The 19,699-nt window shown below is 39.6% G+C and overlaps 1 pseudogene; it reads right to left on the bottom strand.

Annotated features, from left to right (window-relative positions):
• Positions 1–19,309: 19,309 nt before the first annotated feature.
• Positions 19,310–19,408, bottom strand: LOC114678526 (U6 spliceosomal RNA; annotated as a pseudogene).
• Positions 19,409–19,699: the final 291 nt, after the last annotated feature.

Here is a 19,699-nt window from a genome sequence, read left to right on the forward strand (position 1 = left end):
CTCTATGGAGCTCAATGCAGTAGATAGAAAACAAAGAAATAAAGCAGTAGTACCTCCAGGGTGCACTCAGCTGCAAGTAACAGAATATATGACATAAAGATATAAATAATCTCATGTAATAGAAGGTCTGCAGGTAGGTAGTCCCAAGAGTTAGCTCAGGGCTCATAGATAAGGATCCCAAATGCTTCCCATTCTTCCGATCTACCTTCCTCAGATGTTGGCTTTTTTGTCCTGAGGCTGCGTGGTTCAGATCCAAAGACAGAAAGTAGGAGAGGTGGCTCTTTTTTGTTTCTTTTCATGAGGAAGCAAAATCTTTTTCAAAAACCATCACGCACACTTTCCTTTACATTTCAGTGGCCATAAATGGATTGCATGGCATCCCTAGGAAAGCTAGTATAGTCCTATGCTGCATAACAAGATTTGAGTCAACAATAGACTGCATACAGGATGGTGATCCCATCATCTCAAATGAAGCTGAAAAATTCCTGTGATCCAGTGACGTCATAGACCCCACGATGTCAACTCAATACCTTTTCTATGTTTAGATATGTTTAGCTACACAAATACTAAGCATGTGTTACAACTGCCCACACTATTCACTATGGTACATGCTGCACAGGTTTGTAGCAGCCTATAAGCCATAGGCTATACCATATAGCCCACCTAGGTGTGTAGTAGACTGTGCTGTCTAGGTTTGTGTAGTACTCTTTATTATGTGGGCACAGTGATAAAATTGCCTAATGGTGCATTTCTCAGAAGATAAACCCATCATTAAGTGATGCATAATGGTATTTGTCTTTTTTGACTGCTATTATGGGAGGTGGGATTTTCTAACAAAGAAGAAAGGGATGGGAATGTCTATGAGCAGATAACCAACAGTGTCTACCATGGCTGCTCTAAAGAAAAAAATGACATGCCTGTAGCTAGGCTGAATTGTGAAGTACTGGGTGAGATATTTGCCTTTCTGAGCCTCAATTTCCTCATCTGAAGAAAGTTCTCTAGGATCTTTTCCAACTTTTAATATCCTCCTATTTTGTCTGTGATTCTGGGACTCTATGAAAACAATTTGAGCAAGATGATCGAAGGACTAGTGTATTAGTCCATTCTCATCTTGCTGTAAAGGAATACCTGAGACTGGGTAATTTATAAAGAAAAGAGGTTTAATCAATTCACAGTTACACAGGCTGTACAGGAAGCTTGGTTGGAGAGGCCTCAGGAAACTTACAATCATAGCAGAAAGCGAAGAGGAAGGATCCACAGTCTTACATGACCGGAGCAGGAGGAAGAGAGAGAAGGAGGAAGTACAACACACTTTTAAACAACCAGATCTCATGAGAACTCACTATCGTGAGAACAGCAAGGGTGAAATCCGCCCCCATGATCCAATCACTTCCCACCAGGTCCCTCCTCCTTCATTAGGGATTACAATTCAACATGTGATTTGGGTCAGAACACAAATCTAAACCATATCAACTAGTACTATGTTTGGATATGGAAATGGAGAAAGGAGGATGAATATGAGATACATCTGATAATAAAATCAGTAAGCAGTAGCACAAAGTTGAATGTGAAAGATGGAAAGTGAAGTCAATATGACACAACTGCTTTCTACTTCCACCTAGGGAATGAGTAAATGGCTTCCCGTCATGGGAGATAGGTTTTTGAGGAGAAATTATTTTTCAGATTTTACACTTAAAAAAGTATTTCCAGCCTGGCACAGTGGCTAATGCCTGTAATCCCAGCACTTTGGGAGGCTGAGGTGGGCAGATCATGAGGTCAGGAGATCGAGGCCATCCTGGCTAACACAGTGAAAACTCGTCTCTACTAAAAATACAAAAAATTAGCCGGGTGTGGTGGCACGTGCCTGCAGTCCCAGCTACGTGGGAGGCTGAGGCAGGAGAATCGCTTGAACTTGGGAGGTGGAGGTCGCAGTTAGCTGAGATCGGACCATTGCACTCCAGCGTGGGCGACAGAGAAACAAACAAAAAAGGTATGTCTTATATGTTGTCATCTTCATATGGAGAAAAAAAATCATACGACTCAGCAACTCATCAACAATATTGTTATTGAAATTGTAATTAGATAATTATTTTCATGATTCTTTGTATCATGTTTTGTTACCTGCTAGACTACAAGTTTTATGAGAGCAGAAACCATGCTTTTTCTCTTACTACATATCCAAGATAGGTGGGCTGTAGTGTCTTACATATAATGGGCATTCTTGTGTTCATTTATTAATTTATTTGTAAATGTTTACTAAAGAACAAATAAGTAAATCAAAAAATCTTGTAATGAATTTTTAGAAATTCTTTGCATAGCCGATTTTGTAGTGCTATATCCTTACAGATGGAGGGAAAATGGTCTTTAGTTGTGAGTCTCAGATGCACTTCTGGAGAAACTACTGCAACTTTCTCTTTAAGTTCTTAAGAAAAGAATGTGTATGTATTCCAGTATTGTCTTAAGTAACATTGAAATCAGAAGTTCAGGAACTGACCTAGTGACTTTGTTGTTCCAAAATGAAATGTGTGCCATCAAGTAAGTGTGTTCAGAAACTATATGCCATTGGTTTGAATATTCTTATATCGATTTGTTTGACAGTTGTGTTAGTACATTTTCACAGTGCTATAAAGAACTATCTGAGACAGGGTAATTTACAAAGAAGAGAGGTTTAATTGACCCACAGTTCTGTGTGGCTGGGGAGGCCTCACAAAACTTACAATCACGGTGAAAGCCAAAGGGGAAGCAAGGCACGTCTTACATGGTGAGAGAAAGAGAGAGAGAGAGAGTACAACAAGTGGGAGGTGCTACACACTTTTAAACAATCCGGTATCTTGAGAACTCTATCATGATACAGCACTAGGGAGAGAGTGCTAAATCATTAGAAACCACCCCCATGATCCAATCACCTCCCACCAGGCCCCACTTTCAACACATGGGGATTACAACTTTACATGAGATTTGGTGGAGGCACAGACCCAAACCATAAGGGTCAAATGGAAAAGTAAAAGAGTCATGTTAAAATGCTAATAAATGTCTTTCTTAAGGTTCTAAATAATTCTACAATCTATCAAAACATTACCTAAGTTAAATAATTCAAAGGATTCAACTTTAAAAGGAGTACAAAAGACAATTCACCAGAAGTTGAAAATAAGGAAAATTTTTAGAGACGTTGATTTCTTTGTTAGTTAGGAGGAATACAATATCAGATCTTTGAAAACTAACCTCAAGACAAGAGGTTATTGAAAAGTGACAAATATATCCAAAAAATGTTCAGTAAGATATTTAATAGAGCTATTAAAATATTTTTTCCTCACAGTTAAAGATTATTCTAGTCTATAAATTTATTTTCTGAAATTCATAGAATTGTCAGTGGTGATAAAGAGGAAACGGTGGCAAAATGGTATGTTTCTGGAAAGACTCATTTTAAGAACCCCAATGTCCCCCAAGTATATTTCCTATAAGAAAGGACTTTTTAATACCTATTGTTGCACTAGTGAGGCTCAGCTAGTTCACCATCTGATTAAGTGATGAAGCATGGCTGGGGAGGCCTCAGTTTATGTGGATGTAGCCCTGATGGTATAGAGGAAGGTTAGTTACTTAGAAGAAAAAACCTCCTTGCATATAAGATCTATAGATTAAACTTCGAGTTAGTTGAGAAACTGAAGCCTGGGTTCTAAAATATCCACAATTAAAGGAGTCAACTATCATTTTTAAGTCTAAAATTAGTCCAGACCTATTTTATCCTTAATTTTGTTTTCAGAGATAAAGAATAATTTTTCTTTTAATTTTCAGTTTTGGAATCTTGCATTAATCATTTCCCAAACTAGTCTTTAAAATTTTCACATTTTTTGCAACCGTAGAATTATTTATTTGCTTAAGAAATCTGGAAGTCCCCTACCTGTACATAAGTAATAGGATCATCATGTGAGCAAATGATAATAGGAATCCCCTTTGCACATTCACAAAGTACTCGAATGATACGTTCGTACAGAGTTCATAGCTAAGGTAGTTAATTGCTCTTCTGGAATTACAGAGTTGGCCTTGTTGGGAGTTTGCTAAACCAAAGTTCTTCCCAGCGCTGCTCTTCGGGTGCATAAGTACGTAATAGAAAATACTATGCAAATAAGGGCTGGGGCCCAACTTCCGTGTCTTCTTTTAGACCCACATTCTAAAGCCTTTTTTGGCTTAGGCGGTTATGTATGGCCTCACATCACTAAGTCCTTGAGTGACCTCTAGGACAGGAGGAGAAATACTATTTACCAGCACTAATCGATGACAGGCTGTGTGTGTTGGCCTCTGAAATATACATTGTTCCATTTAATGTTCCAACAAAGCTAAGAGGTAGATATCATCATCCTCATTTTATCTATGAGAAAACAGAGTTTTCTTTTTAAATTATTATTACTATTATTTTGTTTCAGTAGGTTTTTGAGGAACAGGTGGTGTTTGGTTACATGAATAAGTTCTTTGGTGATGATGTTTGAAATTTTGATGCACCCATCACCTGAGCAGTATACACTGTACTGTACCCAATGTGTAGTCTTTTATCCCTCACTCCCCTCCCACCATTTCCCTGAGTCCCTGAAGTCCATTGTCTCATTTTTATGCCTTTGCATCATCACAGCTTAGCTCCAACTTATGAGGGAGAACATACGATGTTTGGTTTCTCATTCCTTAGTTCACTCAGAATATTCACTTCACTTAGAATAACAGTCTTCAATTCCATCTAGGTTGCTGCGAATGACATTATTTCATTCCTTTATATGGCTGAGTAGTATTCCATGGTATATATATACCATTATTTCTTTATCCACTCATTGATTGATGAACATTTAGGCTGGTTCCATATTTTTGCAATTGCAAATTGTGCTGCTGTAAACATGCATGGCCAAGAGTCTTCTTCGTATAATGACTTCTTTCCCTCTGGGTAGAAACCCAGGAGTGGGATTGCTGGATGAAATGGCAGTTCTACTTTTAATTCTTTAAGAAATCTCACACTGTTTTCCATAGTGGTTGTACTAGTTTACACTCACACCAACAGTGTGTTACCCTTTCACCACATCCACACCAATATCTATTATTTTTTGATTTTTTGCTTACGGTCATTCTTGCAGGAATAAGGTGATATCACATTGCGGTTTTGATTTGCATTTCTCTGATCATTAGTGATGTTGAGCATTTTTTCATACGTTTGTTGGTCATTTGTATATCTTCTTTTCAGAATTGTCCAATTATGTCCTTAGCCCACTTTTTGATGGGATTGTTTGTTTTTTTTCTTGCTGATTTGTTTGAATTCCTTGTAGATTCTGGATATTAGTCCTTTGTCAGATGTATAGATTGTGAAGATTTTCTCCTACTCTGTGGGTTGTCTTGAGGAAACAGAGCTTTCCATGGCAACATGGTAGCCCTCCTTAAAGCCTGACAAGGAAAATAATACATCTCTGATCCACATTTGTTGCTTCCACCCTTGGTAATAATGTCTTAAGTAACATTGAAATCACAAGCTCAGGAATTAAAGCTAACTATTATTAAATCAATATTTAGTAATAAAAATTGCTGTAACTAAAATTTCTTCATTAATAGAGTCTTGAACTTGATATCTTTTTATGTGTGATTATATACCAGATTGGAAAATACCAGTTCTAAATTGTATTGCTTAAATTTATTTGTAGGAATCAGGATAGTGTTGTTATCCAAATATTTAATCTTCTATTACATACAAAAATTCTATTATTGTATCATCTGAGTTTTACTTAATCTCATACTTCTTTGGTGACTGTAGTTTACGAACATTTTGTGAGTGTGTGTATATGGATGTGAGTATGTGTATATGTGTGTGCCAGTTTGTGCACACTATGATGATCAAGGGTGGGTTTCAAGTGGATATATTTTGTGAGGTGTTTTCTCTTGTTTCCATTTGGTTATGGATGTTTGTAATCCCACAACTCTATTGTAAGAGTTAATAAAGAATCAATCCTATTTCTGAAAGGAAAAGAAATATAGTTGCTTCTTTTTGTGACCACTCTTCCCTGACGTTGTAACATTCACTGATGAGGACTTGCTGAGATGCCTGATACCTCAGACATCAGTTTATCACTAATATTGCAGAATGTGTCACAGTAGGAAGGCCTCAGAGGTTCATAGTCAGTGCCAGAGTCCTCATTAGGGGTTTCTCTGACTCAGCCAGAGCTGGAGTGCATCTCTTGCTCAGAATGTTCTGGTGTGATTTTAAAACATTGGTTTTACAGAGGCAGTTTCCTTTTAAGTGAGAAAAATAAAAGAAATCCTAAAAGTACTTCACGAAAAAAAACACCACATTCTTCTGACAAAATATATACACAAATAGATTTTCAGGAAGATGGTCTTTTCATACAAGTCTATGAATATTTAAATAAAGCTTATAAAGAAAAGACTTGTATTTTCCTCGGTATTCTACAGGATAATACCAGTAACAAGTTTTTTGTTTTTTGGTTATGTGAAATATGATTTATGTTTATGAAGAGGCTACTTCAATATCATAAGGTAATGAAAAGAATAAAATTATTCCTATAGGATATATTAAAAAAGTCCTGTTTTGTGGGTGCCAACACATATATAGCAGTTAGATGTTTTTAAAATAAGTTTTTTCCTAATTTTGGAGATAAGGGGATTTCAAATTAGCAAATGGAGTGAAAATTATATTACTTGATATCCAACTAATAATAACCAATTCATAATAATAATAGCTATAACAACCAATTCATAATGATCCTTACAGTCATATAGTGCTAACTACTTGCCAGACACTGTTCTAAGAGCTTTACAGATGTTATTTTATTTAATCTTTTAAACAGTCCAATGAAACAGGTATTATTGTTCAAACTTTACATATGAGGAAACTTAGACACAAATTACCAGTTATATCTTGTCCAATGTCACATTTTAGTAGAGCTGATTTGAATGCAGGCAGTGTTGTGCTATAGTTTGTGCTCTTTACTACTATATCTACTGGTTTGTTCCAATTTGACCATAAGTAGTAGTTAAAAACTTTGCTAAAAAAAATTGTACACATTGGCAGGGCGCAGTGACTCACACCTGTAATCCCAGCACTTTGGGAGGCTGAGGCGGGTAGATCATGAGGTCAGGAGATTGAGACCATCCTGGCCAACATGGTGAAACCCGTCTCTACTAAAAATACAAAAAATAAAAATAAAAAATTAGCGGGGCGTGGTGGCAGGCACCTGTAGTCCCAGCTACTGGGGAGGCTGAGGCAGAAGAATGGCATGAACCCGGGAGGTGGAGCTTGCAGTGAGCAGAGGTGGAGCCACTGCATTCCAGCCTAAGCGACAGAGCAAGACTCCGTCTCAAAAAAATTGTACACGTTGGGCAAAGATTTCATGATGAAAACACCAAGAGCAATTGCAAGATAAGCAAAAACTGACAAACTGGATCTAATTAAACTTAAGAGCTCCTGCACAGTAAAAGAAACTGTCATCAGAGACAACCTACAGAATGGGAGAAAATTTTTGTAATCTATTCATCTGATAAGGTCAAATATGCAGAATCTACAAGGAATTTAAACAAATTTACAAGAAAAAAACAAACAACCCCATTAAAGAGTGGGCAAAGGACATGAGCAGACACTTCTCAAAAGAAGGCATACATGCTGCCAACAGATGTGAAAAAGTTCAATATCACTGATCATGAGAGAAATGCAAATCAAAACCACAATGAGATACCACCTCACACCAGTCAGAATGGCTATTAGTAAAAAGTTAAAAAACAACAGATGGTGGTGAGGTTGTGGAGAAAAAGGAATGCTTTTACACTGTTGGTTGGAGTGTAAATTAGTTCAACCATTGTGGAAGACAGTGTGGTGATTCCTCAAAGACCTAGAGGGAGAAATACCATTAGACCCAGCAATTCCATTACTGGGTATATACCCAGAAGGATATAAATCATTCTATTATAAAGATATATGCACGTGTATGTTCACTGCAGCACTATTCACAGTAGTAAAGACATGGAATCAACCTAAATGCCCATCAATGATAGACTGGATAAAGAAAATATGGTACACATACACCATGGAATACTATGCATCCATAAAAAGGAACAAGATCATGTTCTTTGCAGGGACATGGATGTAGCTGGAAGCCATTATCTTCAGCAAACTAACACAGGAACAGAAAATCAAACACTGCATGTTCTCACTTATAAGTGGGAGCAGAATGATGAGAATACATGGACACATGGAGGGAAACAACACACACTGGGGCCTTTCGGAGGTTGGGGGTTGGGTGGCGCATCAGGAAGAATAACTAATAGGTGCTTGGCTTATTACCTAGGTGATGGGATGATCTGTGCAGCAGACCACCATGATGCATGTTTATCTATGTAACAAACCTGCACAACCTGCACATGTACCCTTGAACCTAAACATTGACGAAAAGAAAAAAGGTTGCCAAAAAAACTGTACACATATTTCTCTGGACATTTTAATCATTAAATAAAGGTACAATTTTCTTTTCTTTTCTTTTTTTCTTTTTGACATAGAGTCTTGCTTTGTTGCCCAGGCTGGAGTGCAATGGTATGATCTTGGCTCACTGCAACCTCTGCCTCCTGGGTTCAAGTGATTCTTCTGCCTCAACCTCCCAAGTAACTGGGACTACTGGTGCATGTCACCATGCCCGGCTAATTTTTGTATTTTTAGTAGAGACAGGGTTTCACCATATTGGCCAGGCTGGTCTTGAACTCCTGACCTCGTGATCTGCCCTCCTCGGCCCCCCAAAGTGCTGGGATTACAGGCGTGAGCCACCGCGCCTGGCCAAGAATCCATCTTTTCAATGACGAAGCCATTCCACTTGTAGAGGTGGAGCTGTTCCTCCTGCCCCTTGCTTACTCATGAATCTGGCCTGGATTTTGTTACTCAGAGTCCTCCTTCCCCTAGTCACAGTGATTGGTTCAGGGCTGTGCATATGACCCAAGCAGGATTGTGCCTAACTTACCGTCTCCCAGCTTCAAACCCATCCTTCTTTTCCTTGCTTTGGGATCTTGGAACTGAGCCCTGTAAACATTTCTCGTATGCTTGTTAGTGGAATGTTAAACTGCACCAATCGAGAACAATGGAGTGTCCCTGCAAGGCAATAGCAGCAGAAGAATCTTCCCTTCCAGGTCCTGGTCCTACATTGTTATTATATATATGTATACAATATGCTGCATATTAAATACATAACTTATCATTATTGTTCTTATTAATTAGGGTGGGAGCCCAGGGGCTGCACCAGGGAGCTCTGGTTGTATCCTTAGGCAATGTGCTCCCCATCTGCAGCTACTTTTCAGTAGCTATGCTCAGCCGCACCCTCAGGCAGCAGTGGGCTGCTTCAACAGACCAGTTGCAGCCTATCCACACCCTCTTTCAATTGCAAGCTGCTTCTCTAGGCTGGCTGTGGTCTGTGCCCTATGGCAAATTGACTTACCACCAGCAGGCTTCTTGTTCCTGCATTAGCCACATCATTTTCAAAGAGGTCTCAGCCTCATCCTTCAACAGGAGAGGGCTCCTTTAGTCGTTGGTTCCTTTATTGTTAATTCATCCTGAGCCTACAATTAGTAGCTGCTCTTTTGTACCTGCTATTTCTGGACTCAATAGCATCGTTGTGTGTGTGTGCTGTTTTGGTCATTTATTTTAAAAAGTTGCAGGGAATGTTAACTTTTACTGAACCACCTTCTACTGCTCTGGTTAAAACTTGTTTTGTTAAATTTTTCCTGTTCAGATAACCAGTGTGGTTTCTGTGTCCAGAATGGATCCTGACTGATATAAATGTCCTCTGAAATTTTATACAGGTTCTGTGAAAAAAATGATGATCTTTATCTTCTTACTGGATTGGGAGCTGTAAGTATAAGGTAAAGAGAAGCTGCTTGATACCATTGTCCCCAGTGACAGAGAGGGAGGCTATTTTCAGTTAAAAAAAGAAAAAGATGAGGTCATGCACAGAGAGAGAAATAGATGTGAGATAAATGAGGATAGAGAGAATTCTGATGTCATCATTTGACTCCTTGGATCCAGCCATGCCTGAAGATAGCTCTCCAGTCATATAAACCAATACATTCTTTTTCTTAAGTAAGTTTAGGTTGGATTTCTGTCTCTTGAAGTTGAAAGAATACTAATTATGATATAAAGTAGCCTTGCCACAAAGGAAATAACCACTTATTCACCTTTCATTTTCTGTTTTAAAAGTACCTTTAATTTTTAAAAGGATTGCTTCCTTAGCTTTCATGCGTAACCTACTGAAAGCTATCTGTCAGCCCTCCTTCACTGAAGGGGGTGCATCGACGTGTCCACCACAGTGATAACTTGCTTTGTCTAAGGAATTAGAAAGGGTCTCCCTAAAAAAGTGACCACCTGGCTGAGAACTGAAGGATGTGTCAGAGTTGTCAAGCTCTAACAGAGTTAAAGAGTCAAGGAGGGGAGTTATTAATCTGATCATCCAACAAACACTGTGTACTTTCCTCATGTGCAAAGTATTATGGTGGATGCTAGGGATACAAAGTTGAATATGCTCCCCTATTTTAAGGAGGCTGTGTTAACTATCTATTTTCTGTAATCTGATGCTTTGATATCTGGGGCCTTGCTGACCCTGAAAGGATGTCCTCTCCCAGAGTTAGTTAATTTCTAGAGATAGTAAAAACCTCACCTGTGAGTATAACTTTCAGCTGCAAACCAACCAATCCAGATCCCATACCCCTCCACCTTCTTTATCTCATACTCCTGGCCATCTGCCCCAATCACCCCAGAGCCAAGTGCTAGACAATTAGGCCAGTCTCTATGCTCCAGAGCCCGCTGAAATTATTCAAACTAGCCAATCCTAAACCTGGTAACCCTGTGTCATCTGTTCCTAACTGTGGAAACCATAATAAAAGCTGTTGCTCACAATTTCCCCCTCCCTCTACCTCCTGACCAACCCTGGTGCTTCCCTGTGTGTCCCCTGACTCCATTGTGTGACACGGTGTGCCCCTTCCTCCTGGGATTTGTGAGTAAAATGAAGCCATCTTTTCACTGGCAATAGACTCCCGATCTGTTGGCCTTATGGAACTTCAAATTTTCTATCAATACACTATATTTTAAAACAGACCATACTAAGGAAACTAAAACTTTTTTGTAGCCTCAACTAATCAAAAGCTTGTTGAAAACCGACCACATCTGCCTTACCCATTACTATATCCTCAACAGTAACTCATTTGTTATTATAATTGCCCCATATGGATTTTTGAGCACTGTTCATCTAGTATCACTTATATTCATTTCTTCTTTCTAATTTCCAGTAACTCCACTCCACTTCAGGATTTTTTTTTTTTTTTTTTTTTTTTTAGATAGAGTCTTGCTCTGTTGCCCAAGCTGGAATACAGTGGCACAATCTTGGCCCACCATAACCTCAAACTCCTGGGCTCAAGTGATCCTCCTGCCTCAGCCTTCTGAATAGCTAGGACTACAAAGATACATGCCACCATGCCTGGCTAATTAAAAAAAAAAATTATAGAGAAAGGGTCTTGCAATATTGCCCAGGCTCATCTTGAACTCCTGGCCTCAAGTGATCCTCCCACCTCAGCCTCGCAAAGCACTAGGATTACACATATAAGCCACCATGCCTGGCCTCTAAGCTTTCAGGAAGCTCGTTTTTTTTTAAATTACTCCCTTTGTCTTTCCTTCATTAAGTTTTTGTCCATAGTCAGTTCAAATGACACCAGATCTACAAAGCCTTTCCTGACCCTCTCGACTCAGTGCACGTCCTCTGTTTCTTTAACTGATTAGTTTCATCTCCCTATTGTACACTCTGCCTCCCGTCCTAGTTATCTGCACTGCTGTCTTATCGCTGTACAGACTGTAATCTCTTTGAATAAAGGAATCATACTTTAGACATCACTGTATTCTCAGCTCCTAGCACAGTGCCTGACAGATAGTGTTTCATAACTGTTGAACGCATGAAGAAATACTGAATTGTAAACTTCTTTAGGGCAGGGGCTGTATTTTACTTTTCTTTCTTTCTTTTTTTTTTTCTTTTGTTTCAGACAGTCTTGCTCTGTTGCCCAGGCTGGAATGCAGTGGCACCATCTTGGCTCACTGCAACCTCTGCCTCTGGGGTTCAAGCGATTCTTGTGCCTCAGCCTCCTGAGTAGCTGGGATTACAGGCACGCACTACCATGCTCGGCTAATTTTTTGTATTTTTAGTAGAGAAGGGGTTGTGCCATGTCTAGGCTAGTCTCGAACTCCTGGCTTGATCACTTGAGAGTGATTTGCCCTCCTCAGCCTCCCAAAGTGCTAGGATTATTACTGGCATGAGCCACCATGCCTGACCCGTATTTTACTTTTCTATCTAAATCCTCGGATACCTACCACACATCTTGCCTATGAATGATGAATAAATATTTAGCGAATTGAGTAAGCCTATAAAGGAGGCTGAGTAAGTAGTATTAATAACTCCATTTGAAATAAAGAAACTGAGGTTCAGAGAAGTTAGTGCTTTTCCCAAGGGCCAAGCACCAAGTTAATATGAAATGGCATAGCTGGGATTAGAACCCAAGTACTTTGCTACCACTCCAGAGTATTTCCCACTACCCATTGTTACAAAAATAGCTAGCCTAGCTGAGTGATTCCTATGTGGTAGGAAGATAAAGATGTCATTGAGAAGTCTGTCACAGGGCAAGATCTTGCTCTCTGTTATATATACGTTTTTGAAATCCTCTCCATTTCCATAAGACTATCATGACCTTTATTGACAACAGATACTTGAATCTGTCTCCAGTATTGATTTAATAAAAGGTGAAGACAGAATATCATTGTTGCATAAGATGAAATATTGGCAGGTGTGAGGAATTTAGCATTATTTTCTTGAGGATGTCACATTGTAAATTGATCTGAATCTGTTTGTTTTCCCAGAATTTTTACTGGCTGGGTTTATTCCACACATACCTTCCCCCAACTTTGGCAATATGTCACGAGCTATTGATAAATTATTAAACTCTGATGCAAATTCAAGTGCCAGGATTAACCATAGGATGGTATATTTGTTAGGGTCTAGTCAAGAAGGAGAAAACACAACAGTTATTTTGACTTAGAAAATTTCATATGAATAATTGTTGACTAGGTAAAAGACAAAAGAAGAACTCTGTATCATGGAGGTGGCAACAGCAGGAAGTGACTCTACCACTCCTAGCGCGGAGGAAACAAAGAAAAGAGGTTGAAATGATGAAAACTTACAAATTTAGAATAAGGGCCCCATGGAGTTGAAACTCAGGTCTCTGAGGAGGAGGTCTGTTCAGCTGAACTGGCGTTTCTGAGTTCAGAGGAGGGGGCCTGGCGACTGGGACCCTAACCTCTAAGGAGGGACCTCCAGCCAGTTAGTGCTGGACGTTTCTGAAGAGAATGTGATGAAGGTGGTTCTATAAATGCTGGAAAAACTGTAAACTGGATTTAGCTGCTGCTGCAGGAAGGCAGGGCTACTGCAGGGTGGAGAAGAATGACTGAAATATTGCTTACTGGAGCAGGAAGACAGAGAGGAGCAAGAAGCCCACAGGAAGGAGACAGGCCCCTTCTTCCTCTTCCAGCCTTGCCAGTCTCGCATGGAGCTCCCATTGGCAATGCTAAAGACAAGCCAGTTGACAAAGCTGAAATGTGGTTGGCAGAGCCCTAGCAACAGCATCACAAAGCCGAGTATAGGATGTGTTTGAAGCCGAGAGACAATAGCTTAGGAAGGAGCACAGAAGAAGGTTTTGCTCTGTCCTCTCCATGGGCTGGGGTTTTTGCAGCTTCCCTGACAGTATTACAGTGTCACAATAGCTAAGAGAGTAGATTCTGGAGTCAGTTTGACTGGATTTGAATCCTGGCTTTGCCCCTTTCAAGCTGAGTGAGCTTGGGCAAGTTACTGAACCTTCCTGTGCTACCTTGTCTTAGCTTCCCTAGTTATAAAGTATAGATAATAATATTACCTATCTTACAGTTTATGGCAAGGACTACATAAGTTAACTTTTGCAAAGCATTTAAAGTAGTGCTTACCGTAGAAAATGCTCAGTAGGTAGTAGCAGTTATAACCTGAGCAGAGGTGCCCATACCAGATGCCTGGTTCCCTGAGTCCTGCCCAGGTCCCCTCCATAGCTGGACACTCAGAGCCATGTGCTGCTGGCTCAACTTCCAGGGCTGCCAGCTTCTTTCCAAAGGCTTTCTTCCTTCCCATCAGTGAAACTTCTTCCCTCCTCCAGAATCAGAGTGGGTAGCAACACCTCACTTTCAAAGGGGAGGGAGCAGCTGGCCCTCAGCATTGAATTTAACAGCAACCCAAAGATTCCACACTCTAAGTTAATTGCCTAGATATTCTAGATATCCTAGAAGAATATACACATCCATGACCTCTCCTCACTTGAGGACCTCCTCTCCTAGGTTCAAAAATAATCTGCTGAGAGCTGAAGTGTTTGAAAGTGGAGGAAAGAAATGAAGATCCATGATGAGTATTACAGTTCCCTTGACCTCTTCCTTGCCAACCTCTGTGTGTCCCTTCTCGTCCTTGCCAGGACTCAAGAGATCTCAGAAAAGAATGCTTACCCACCACAATTGCCAAATGAGTTTGTGAAAGAATTTTTTTTTTTTTTTTTTTTTAAGAGAGAGAGTCTTGCTCTGTTACCCAGGCTGGAGTACAGTGGTGTGATCTTGGCTCACTGTAACCTCCGCCTCCTGGGTTCAAGCGATTTTGTTGCCTAAGCCACCCAAGTAACTGGGATTATAGGTGCCCACCACCACATCCAGTTAATTTTTGTATTTTTAGTTGAGACGGGGTTTCACCATGTTGGCCAGGCTGGTCTTGAACTCCTGACCTCAAGTGATCCGCCTGCCTTGGCTTCCCAAAGTGCTGGGATTATAGTCATGAGCCACTGTGGCCAGCCAAAGATATTTTTAATTTGAGTTTTATTCCTCCAAAACTCGCTCATTGCTATGAAGCTTTTGTGATAGGCATAGGGTAAAGTGTTCTTGCCATTGTTTTACGGGGGAGTGCAACCCCAGGGTAGCAAGAGTGAGGGGCCATACAGAGAGAGTTGTAGAACATTACTGCACTGGAAAAAGCTTCAAAAGAAAATGCAGCTGATATTTTGACTACAAGGATGTCTCCCGATAGGCTACATGAAACCATTATGCCTTGAAGGTGTCCATGGAAAAGTCATGGGAAAGAAATGAAATGAAATAAACTGGTCTGTTGGTTCCTTCATGTGTTATGTCTCTCATTGGTCAAAGTTTGCCCCATTTTTGTCATGTGATTTGACTGCTTGGAATAGCTGATGGGAAATCCACATCCCATGCTGCACAGCACAGGGCCTCAGAGAGTCAGTAAGCTGAATTTGATGCTGGAGCAGTTACAGCTGCTCCCATGTGGGGCCCAAGGGAGGCCACGCAGCCTCTGGCCTCCCCCCATGGAATGAACAGATATCTTGCAGTGTTGGGCGGAGAGGCAATGGTGGCAGTGGCCAGGGCTTTCTACTGAGCAAATGGCAGGGGGCAGATGGCAAGAGCTAATCTGAGGATGTGCATAAATTGAGTCTGATATTATAGACAGTAATAGATGAGGAGTAAATCAGAGATTGGAAATGTGATGAAAGTAATTAGGGAAATGGAAAGTTCCAGAAGGATATATCTGGAATGTGGATTTATAGAGCACGGGGAATAGAAGACTCTGTTGACACATGGAACCAGAATGCGGGGGAGGCAGCTCTGCCCCAGGAAGCAAGGGACCTGGTCCCAGTTGCCCACCTTCCCTTAGCTGTGGGATGGTCTCGGATTTGTCTCTTCATCTCTCCGAGCTGGTTTCCTTTTTTAAGAAATGGAAGCGAATCAATGCTAACTTTTTTCAGCTCTGAGATATGTGTTTCAGAGAGACAATTTTGCAGGAGTAATTTACATGTAGTCTTTTCAAATTTTGCTATATAAAAATGAGAAATTATAGCCAAGAGCATCCCTAGACAGAAACTTATTTTTAACTTAAAATATGCAAGAGTGGTTCCTAAGATAAGCTTTTGCTCTGGGCAACCAACCAATCTGAATTCTAGGCCTGCCTCTGTTAGCAGCCAGCCATATGATCACATGTAAATGAGCTAACATCTATCTCTAAACTTCAGCAAAGCACAGGCTCTGGACTCCAATCACCTTGGCTACAGTCCAAGTGTAAGCACTGACCAGCTATGCGACCTTGAGTATGTTACTTGACCTCTCTGATCTTCTTTTTAATATCTTTAATAGGGGGTAATAACAGTACTTATTTAGAGGGGCTGCTGTGAGTAAATGCATATGAAATATCCCACATAAATATATATTCAAATATCAATTAGTATTTCCTTTACTGTGAAAAGAGGTAGGTAGGCCATGGATCCCTAAGCCCCATTTCAGCTGTAACTTTCCATGATTCCTTGCTCTGATTCTTTACTTATTACAAATGCTTAAAGATCACTTATTATGTGTGTAGTCCTGTACTACCTTGCCCTCAAGAAGCACACAACCTTGCTGAAACAGTCACATAAGACGAGAAACCATACACAGTAATCGACACTATTTTGATAAGGAATGATATCTTAAAAGCATAATAGATCTTATTTAGAGTTTTCACATTGATAACTTATCAAGCACATTATTCTGGGAAAAGGCACTTCGTCGGTGTTGGAGGATATGCTTATGACAGGTCCTCACAGTTCTTTAAAAAATATTTCATAGATGTCCATTAGTATATGTTCAACTGATAACTAATGGAGTACTGTTGGAAGCGATGTGCACATAAGGGCTTCATTGTAAAGTCTGAAGCATAGTCAATTATATATCATTCCTTAGTCTAAATGCTCTTTATAATGATATCATATTTCTAATGGAAAAAATTAACATTAAAATTAATATTAGACTAGTGACTTGAGTTTAATTGAACTGGCAATGTTTTTTGTTGCCTTAAAGGTGACCATGGGTAACTCTTTGGACTTAGTATAAAATATCCCACCCAAGAAATAAAGGCCTGGCCAGGCGTGGTGGCTCATGCTTGCAATTCTAGCACTTTGGGAGGCCAAGGTAGGCAGATCATTTGAGGTCAGGAGTTTGAGACCAGCCTGGCCAACATGGTGAAACCCCGTCTCCACTAAAAATACAAAAATTAGCTGGGCATGGTGGTGCACGCCTGTAATTCCAGCTACTCGGGAGGCAGGAGAATTGCTTGAACCCAGGAGGCGGATGTTGCAGTGAACCAAGATGGTGCCGCTGCACTCTAGCCTGGGTGACAAAGGGAGAGTCTGTCTCCAAAAAAAAAAAAAAAAAGAGAAAGAAAAAGAAAAGAAAAAAGAAATAAAGGACATTGGGAGGCCGAGGCGGGTGGATCACCAGGTCAGGAGTTTGAGACCAGCCTGACCAACATGGTGAAACCCCATCTCTGCTAAAAACACAAAAATTAGCCAGGCGTGATGGCACGCACCTGTAATCTCAGCTACTCAGGAGGCTGAGGCAGGAGAATCGCTTGAACCTGGGAGGCAGAGGTTGCAGTGAGCCGAGACCATGCCATTGCATTCCAGCCTGGGCAACAGAGCGAGAGTCTGTCTCAAAAAAAAAAAAAAAAAGAAGAGAAGAAAAGAAATAAAGAACAGCAATAGCAAAGTCTTTCCAACTATTTAAGGAGCAACACTAAACATAGGACCCCAAAATCCTATTCAATTTTAAGTACAAAAATAGAAAAAAAAGTCAGGAAAAGTATATTATTTCAAAAGTGTATTTTGTTTAGAAAATATGTCATTAGGTGTTAATGAATAATGCTAGGTAAAAATGGAAAAATCTGCAGTATTATTAGGCATTTTATAAAACATTAAGAAATGTAATTTAAGAAGGTTTAAGGCAGGACACCCAGAAAAGTTTATTTTAGGGTACTAAGGAAGATGCTATCATAGACTACAATGTATTGTGGTGGTAAGATGCTGAACTTTGATTTAGAACATATTGGTTCAAATCTTTATTCTGCCACTTGCTGTTTTAGATTACTTTGGCCAAAGGTCCTCCTCTCTCCATGAAATTGAAGGAATTAAAAATATCTCAAGTTTATTTTATTTATTTATTTTTGAGACAGGGTCTTTCTGTGTTGCTCAGTCTGGAGTGCAGTGGCACCACCACTGCTCACTGCAGGCTCAACCTCTTCACGCTCAGGTGATCCTCTCACTTCAGCCTCCCTAGTACTTGGGACTATAGGTGCATGCCACCACACCCGGCTAATTTTTATGTTTTTTGTAGAGACAGGATTTTGCTACATTGCCCAGGCTGGTCTCAAACTCCTGGGCTCAAGCAATCCACCCACCTTGGCCTCCCAAAGTGCTGGGATTATAGGCATGAGCCGTCACGCTCAGCCTTCAAGTTCATTATCAGTGTTATTTGTTCATTACGCTCAGTCTTCAAGTTCATTATTAGTGTTATTTGTAAAATTGTTACCACAGTTTTACATGTACATAATTTAAAGAGATAAATAGTTTTACAAAGCTTCTTTGAAAAACAGTAGCCCTTCCTCTGACATTTTCCCATCCTTGGAAGAAACCACTTCCAACTCTGAGTTATTTCTTTTAATGTTTGCCTCTATATCACTTAAGTTAGTGCCAGTATTTTTTATTGTGGTAAAATATACATAAGATTTACCATTTTAAGTGTATAACTCTGTGGAATTAAGCACATTCACATTGTCATGCAACCATCACCACTATCCATCTCAATGTTTTCATCATCCCAAACTGAAACTCTGTAACTACTAAACAATGACTCCTCACTAAACCCTGCTCCCAGCCCCTGGTAGCCACTGTTATACTTTCTGTCTCTATGTATTTAACTACTCCAGGTACCTCATATAAGTGGAATCATACATTAGTCTTTTTGTGACTGGCTTATTTCACTTGGTATAATGTCTTTGAGGTTTATCCATGTTGTAGCCTGTGTGAGGATTTCCTTTTTAAGGCTGAATAAATTCCATTTTATGTATATGTCACATTTTGTTTATCCATCTATGAGTGGAAATTTGGGTTACTTCTACCTTTTGACTATTGTGAATAAAGCTACTATGAACATGGGTGTACAAATATCTATTTGAGTCTCTGCTTTCAATTCTTTTGAGAATATACCCAAAAGTGGAATTGCCAGATCATATAGTAATTATGTTTAATTTATTGAGGAACTGCCATAGTGTTTTCTATAGTGGTTGCACTCTTTTACATTCCTACCCACAGTGCACAAGGGTTCCAGCTTCCCCACAATTTTTCCAACACTTGTTATTTTCTGTGTGTGTGTGTTTTTTAAAGGAATACTTTATGAATTTGTGTGTCATCCTTGCAATGGGCTATGCTAATCTTCTCTGTATCATTCGAATTTTACATATATGCTGCCAAAGCAGAGCTCTACGTATTTTTGCTTTCTACTTTCGGAAGATTTTCTTAACTTTATCTTCCAACTCTTCTACTGAGTTTTTATTTCTACTATTATACATGCGATTTCCAAGAACTTTTAATTTCCAGAATATTTCTTTTTAAAAGAGAACATCTTATTATTGTCTTATGAATAAAATAACTTTTCCTATTTGTCTGAATACATTAATTATAGTCGTTTAAGGATTTATTCTTCCTACAGTAGTCTCTATTTAATTTGCTTTTCCCATTTATTTCTTTGTTTTAGTTTCTTTCATGCCAT

The sequence above is a fragment of the Macaca mulatta genome, chromosome 5 (assembly GCF_049350105.2).
Source record: "Macaca mulatta isolate MMU2019108-1 chromosome 5, T2T-MMU8v2.0, whole genome shotgun sequence".
Lineage (NCBI taxonomy): Eukaryota > Metazoa > Chordata > Mammalia > Primates > Cercopithecidae > Macaca > Macaca mulatta.